Below are 6,334 nucleotides of genomic sequence, written 5' to 3' on the forward strand. Positions count from 1 at the left end.
ATCTCTTCATTATTATCTTGAAAATCAAATACTTTACTGTACAATGTTACTGAGATAGAGACTTCAGTGGCCCATTGACATATGAATCCATCTCTGCATAATCTTATCTTCAGTGCAGCTACAGAATATTAAGAGAATGTTTGAGAGACTGTTACTGGTATTACTTCAGGAACAGTATTTTTTATATTTGTGACTACAAATTAAAAAAATATTTTATAAATGTCTTTGTGTTTAATAAAAAAAAATCAATTTATTTTATATAACCTATATAATCATTGCTCCTTACATTGTCCAAATGTGTAACAACTTTTTTGAATAGACAATCCAGTACAGGAGGTCTTAAGATGTAAACAAACCCTTTTTACACTCATTCTTAAACACCAGTGATGTCATCATCACTTTCTAATAATATATTTTGCATTTATTTTCTTTGACACTGCTTTTTAGTTATAATAAGGTCATCTTTTCCTAGTCATCTGTGGTTAGAAACATTTTTGAGAGCAAGTTGCAGAAGACTGAGATCTGAGGGAAGTGTTCCAAGCAGAAGATCTTTCTTTCTGTGCTATGGTTCACAACAGAAAGGTTTGCAAAACTGCAATTTTAACAGATTTCTGTCAAATTGTCAGTTTAAGATGTCAGTTGTCATCTTGTCAGTTCCAAGATGTATCTTCTAAGGGATGTTAATTGCCTTTGGAGTTTTAAATTCCTTATGTTGACTCAGCAGTAGGTGGTGGCCTACTTTCCTGAAGGACACCCTACTGCTGGTGTCTGTTTTTTCTCAACCTGGGCCTTGATCTTGCAGTGGGAGCTGCAGAGAAACAGGCTGTGTGAAGCCTTTGCACATTTGCCTTTTCATAGTAGAGGTGTGTATTATAAGATCTTTGTCTTTGGTTTCTCTGCAGCTAGTATAACTTGACATCTGGTAGTATCATTAAAAGAAAATTTGACAAGATAATAAGCTTGTTTTGTTAACTGATACAATTCTGATTTTACCAGATTTATTAACACGTTTGAGGATTTTTATTAGCTACTTTCATTCTGTCCTAAAGTCTGCATGATGTAGGTGCAGTTAGTATGTGATTATATAAGCAAATATAAAAACTATTGTACATGCTATTTCTGTTTCTAAGGGTGGGTGGGGGAAGTGTTAAATTGATTGTTGCATTTCAAACTGGTCTGTGCTGCCAGCAGCTAGAACATGATCAATTAAATGAGGCACATGAAAGGCATTGCTGTTGCACATTGTTAAAGGAAAATTACAAGAAGTATGGTAATATTAGGGCATAAAGATATGCTATAAAAATGGCTGGAATTATATTTGACTCCATGAAAGCAAGGACATTCAGTGCTGCATTACTGGTACATTATATAAAAATTATAGATGAATGTCTTTCATTAATGCTAAGAAAATAATGTCAAGTTTAGAAAGTATGAAATGTAACCTAATCAGTAGTAAACTTCCATTAAAAAACACATGTGATCATGAAATTTCATTAGTCTTCTGAAAGTAAAACTAAAGTGTAGTTTAATTACCAGTTAAGCTGTTGGGGCAGGTTAGATATCGTTTTGTCCACCTTAATGTTGTGCTTTCATTCCTACTTGTCTTACCGTACTTGCTAGAAAACCTGAATCATTACTGTGACAACTGACATTTCAGATTTTTCACAAGCTTCTAGTAATGTAGCATTTCTCCACACATCTTGCACTCCTGAGATATATCTACAGGAGTGTGTTGAAGGGAAAACAATAGCTGTTTCCTCCACCAGTGCTCCCCAGGGCCTTCTCTTGGCACCACCAGCAGCAGGGTGAAACCATCCTGGTTGGAGAGGTGGGAGCAGCGCTGCTCCTGTGAGGGATGTGGTGGGGGTACCAGGACAGGTTCCCCAAAAGCAGGTTTCTTAGCTGCTACCAGCAGTGTTTGAGAAGGATGAGACAGAGATAGAAGAAGAGTGTCACCCCTAAGGCTCTTAGTAGCTGAGCAGGGCTGTGCAGCACACTAAAGAACTTGCCCTTTGAAAAGAATTGCAGTCAAATCTCATTAAAGCTGCTCTTCTAAAAAGATAACCATTAACTTTCATTAGTACCATTATTCTGCAGTTCTTTAATTAATAAGAATTAATTGAAAAAGCAAATGGAACATTTTAGGAATTAGGTAAAAAATCATGTATCAAAGCATGAGAGATTGATAAAAACTTCAGACAGTCTTTATGTACGCACATTCATATTCTGTACATGTGCTCACAGCATATGCGTGGGGGATGAGACTGTGCCTGCCATTGTGTGACTAAAGTAGCAGAAGGGTTTGTAAAGAAGATGAGAGTTGTCTTCTCAAGTGGATTCAGCATGCTTCAGAGGATGCATGGGAAGGGAGGGAGAAGCGTTTTCAGTAGTGCCTCTGCAAAAGAGATCGGCATCTCTTTGTAAAGATGAGTTTCGGTTTAAGATCACTATAGAGTAAAGCATTGCCAGTTAACTTGAGTGTAAACTAGTGCTGCTTCTTAAGGCTTGCCCCAAAGATTTGTAGGGAAGAGGAGATCCTTGAGTCTGAGGGGTGATTTCCCTTCCTCTGAGTTTTGAGCAGGGGAGCAGTGGGGCTGAGGAAGGCGAGAGTGACTGAGACCTGTGGGGCAGGAGCAGAACTGTAACCTCTGCGGAGGTGTCAGGTAACCCTTCCTTCAGCCTGGGAGCCTCCTGTGCACCGACAGGCTGCTGCTCTCCTCCACCTGGCTGGGGATGTGAACAATTTCCCGTGCTTGCTTGGGAGCAACATTTTAACAGGATTTTATGACCTAGTAATGAACTTTTCCTTTGCTGCCTGAGTGGCCTGGGTAATGTATGGTTTGGCAACAGGGGGTGCAAAGGGTGTATTTTTTTGGCTTTAACTTAAAGGATATACTAGATGGTAACAATGCCTTTTTTTTCCTCTTTCACAGCGCTAAAGCTGCATGATAAATACCATAAATTTCAAGGTTTTTCAGCTGTCTTGATAAGAACTGCATTAGGAGAGACATCTTTTATAGGAGTGAAGAAATGGTTTGAGTACAGTAAATTCTGTTTGCTGTTGCACGCCTGTTTCATGAGCAAGGCTCCCCGTGCTGGGATTGCTAAATACGATTGGGGAGACATCTCAAGACCTTCTAGAGGTTGCAACAAACTGCAAAGAATATGTGGTCCATAGTGGACAAATTACCAGCAGGTACTTCTGTTGTTTGCGGCATACTATGACAATGATTTGCAGGATTTATTAAACATTATATGAAATGCCCTTTCCTTTGTTTAAAGCATGTTTGAGTGATGCTTTCCTTCGTTGCCTCCTTTTTCTTGCTTCTGTGGGAAATGGGGAAATATTCTCTGCTCAGGCTTTGCATAGTTTTCAAACATTATGCATAATTGGGAAGGTGTCAGTCATATCTTCTGCTGTGTGTTTCCTTTCTAAGTTTAGTCTTGTTTTGAAACTATACTTTTTACCATACTTCCTGTTCCCTCTGATACCTTTTCTTGTTATACTGTATCTTAGATTAGGACAGCCACAAGTGCGTTATTCATATATTAGAAAATGGTATTTGTGGGTTTTGGGGGAGCACCGAAAGGTCGAAGAGTAGTTTTTCTGCAAATTCTAGGGAGGTCAATGCAAGAAAATTTCCGTTGTTTGGAACAGACTTATTCAGGTTCGGAGTTGTACATTTTGAGGTCCAGGGAGTTCAGGCTTAATCTCTGCTTTTGCAGCATCTTTTTATGCCAGTTAGAGAAAATGTTTGGGCCAGTACTCCATCTTTTCAGCTGTTTTGAGAGGTGATCTATCCTACGGACAAATTAGACTGGTGAAGGGCAGCGCACGCTTGAACACTTTTTTACTTAAATCTAGCTGGCAGTTTGCTGGAATTACTTTTAAGATTTTTCTTTTATTATCATTGCCATTACACACAGTATTCTAAAGAACCTGTCACTTGAGCATCTGAAGCTTTTCGATTTATACATGCTATACATTGGGCAATTTTTTTCATGACTTATAGAAAATCAAAGAGGTAAGCACTAACATCACTAACATCTTTATTATATAAGTTATAAGAAAATGTGCACTAGCCATCGACTGCTTTTATGCTTATTATTTACAGATTTTTTTAACCTTTATAACCCAGATCTGTATTAGATAGAATAAGGACTGTTTCAGTTTCTTTTATATGTAGATTTTTACTTTTTCTGTGAAAATGTTTCTTTATATACTTGTTTGGACCTCTTTTAAAAAGACTTGCCTACTGTGCTGTTTATACAACAGTATCATTAAAGCAGTAATCAAGAAAGGGCTTAACTCTGGAATTAATATTTAATTGCTTCTGTAGAACATTACTCGTATCATTTGTTGTGCTTCTTTTACAGTGACAGAACAGTTCCTTTATTTTCTATGGAGAAAATCTTTATTTTAATGGGGAACCATGACAAGGAACCTGTAGTTAAGGTTTTTTTCAGGGGCTTGTCACTCGAGGGAGAGGGGTTGCGTGCTCTTAAGACAGCAGAAACTGCTGGTGGGGCCCATTTGAGCTCCATTGCTCCATGCTACATCTGTGTCATGTGCCAGCAGGTATGAAGTCTTAAGTTTAACTGTAAACACTTTCTCATTGCCTCTGTCTGAGACAGTGTTCATATTTGCACTTTCTATTTCATTTAGCTTGTATGTAGCAGCTTGCTTTTTAGTACTTGGGTATTTAGGGACTAGAAAGATTTTGAATATTCCTAGAAAATAAAAAGAAAAATCTAAAATATAATTTACCTCTGCTCCATGACACTTCCATAGTTTTTACTGTCAGTATTTAGAAACTAAATTACAAAATTCTAAGAACTGTATGATCTTTCCTTTAAGCCAGTGCCTAGAAAAATTATTTTCACTGGTTTTATCCCCCAAAAGCATAGGCTATTTTTATTGTTCTCTCAAGAAAATAAGGGCAGTAAACATGGTATTAAAATGCAGTGACTGAAGTCTAATCAGATCCTGGAAACGCAGAGGTGTTTCTCAGGTAGACCTAAGGATCCTGCCTGGGTCCCTCAGCTACAAGCCATGGCTTCAGTGAAAGAATATACACCCAGGAAAAGCAGCAAGGAGAAATCTAAGCAGTCTGCGAGAGCAAAATACTCCATTACAGTCATCTTTGACTTTTAATTCCTTATGCCGTTCTAGGTCAGCAAAATTTCAGCTCTACCACCATGGCCTTATGTTATTCTTATCCAAAAAATCTTGCTATTTTGACTAAGTAAAGGCAACAGTGGTTAAATATCTACTGTAGGGAAGATGCATTCTGTGGTGCAACATGAAGCCCTGGCTGCATCCTGGGACCGTTTTGGGATAAGACTTCTAAGCAGAGGACAGATGAAGCTGTGGCAGGCTGTCTGGTGGAGGAGGACTGAGGAGGAGTTGTGGAAAACTCATCTGCCCTGCTGTCTGGAGAAAGTGTTATCTCTTCTGCAATGGGAAGGGAGACCAAGTTATACCAATACCAGGTGTATCCATTCTCTGTGTCTCAAATGGGAGTTTTGCATTGGTCATTCAGAGTTTTACATGACAGAAGATGGAAAAAATATAGAATTTTAGGGAATCTATTTTTCATGAAGAAAAGTTTTAGTAGACAGATCTTAATAAGCAGCACTAATAAGACAAGAAGCATAACTTGCCCCCTGAGAAACTCCTTCCAGTCAGTGCCATGGGTGTAGAAAATTGCAAGCCTGTGTTTTCACAGCCTGAGATTATTCTTACACTGTCTGCAGAACCAGAAAATACTCCTGATTAATTTATTGTATGTGGATCTGGAAAGGTGTGGAGGGGTAAGATTTCTGAGTTGTGGAGGACTTTGCACTACAAGTTTACTGAGGAGATTTTTGTATTTGGAAGATGTGTTCTTAGCTGAATTTATTGCCAGTAGCAGTGTAGGTGGCAGAGAAGCGTCTTCTCTCTTCTTACCTTGATTAGGTATGATTTAGAAGTGATGTTTAGACTAGAAGAGTTAGTCCTGCTAGTAATGTGATGTAATGAATGGATCATATCTACCTTTCAGGTAGAATAGGCAACCAGTTTGACTTTGAACTCATAATAAAGGGAATTTGTTGCTGGACTTTGCCTGGCCTGAATAAGGAAGTAGTCCATCAAGAAGGAAATAATTCTTTAATGTTTTTGTATCGCAAAGATTTTCCTGTCTTTTTTCCAGAAGGGGAGAAGAAAAAAACATGAACTGTAAAAAATTATTTGTCCCTTCACTGACATCTGAGTCAGGTAAAGGTTTAAAGAGAAAATGAAACAGTCTTTCATTGCATGAACAAGAAATTATTTCTGTACTCACAGAGCAAT

This window comes from Mesitornis unicolor, unplaced genomic scaffold (assembly GCF_000695765.1).
Source record: "Mesitornis unicolor isolate BGI_N332 unplaced genomic scaffold, ASM69576v1 scaffold23409, whole genome shotgun sequence".
Lineage (NCBI taxonomy): Eukaryota > Metazoa > Chordata > Aves > Mesitornithiformes > Mesitornithidae > Mesitornis > Mesitornis unicolor.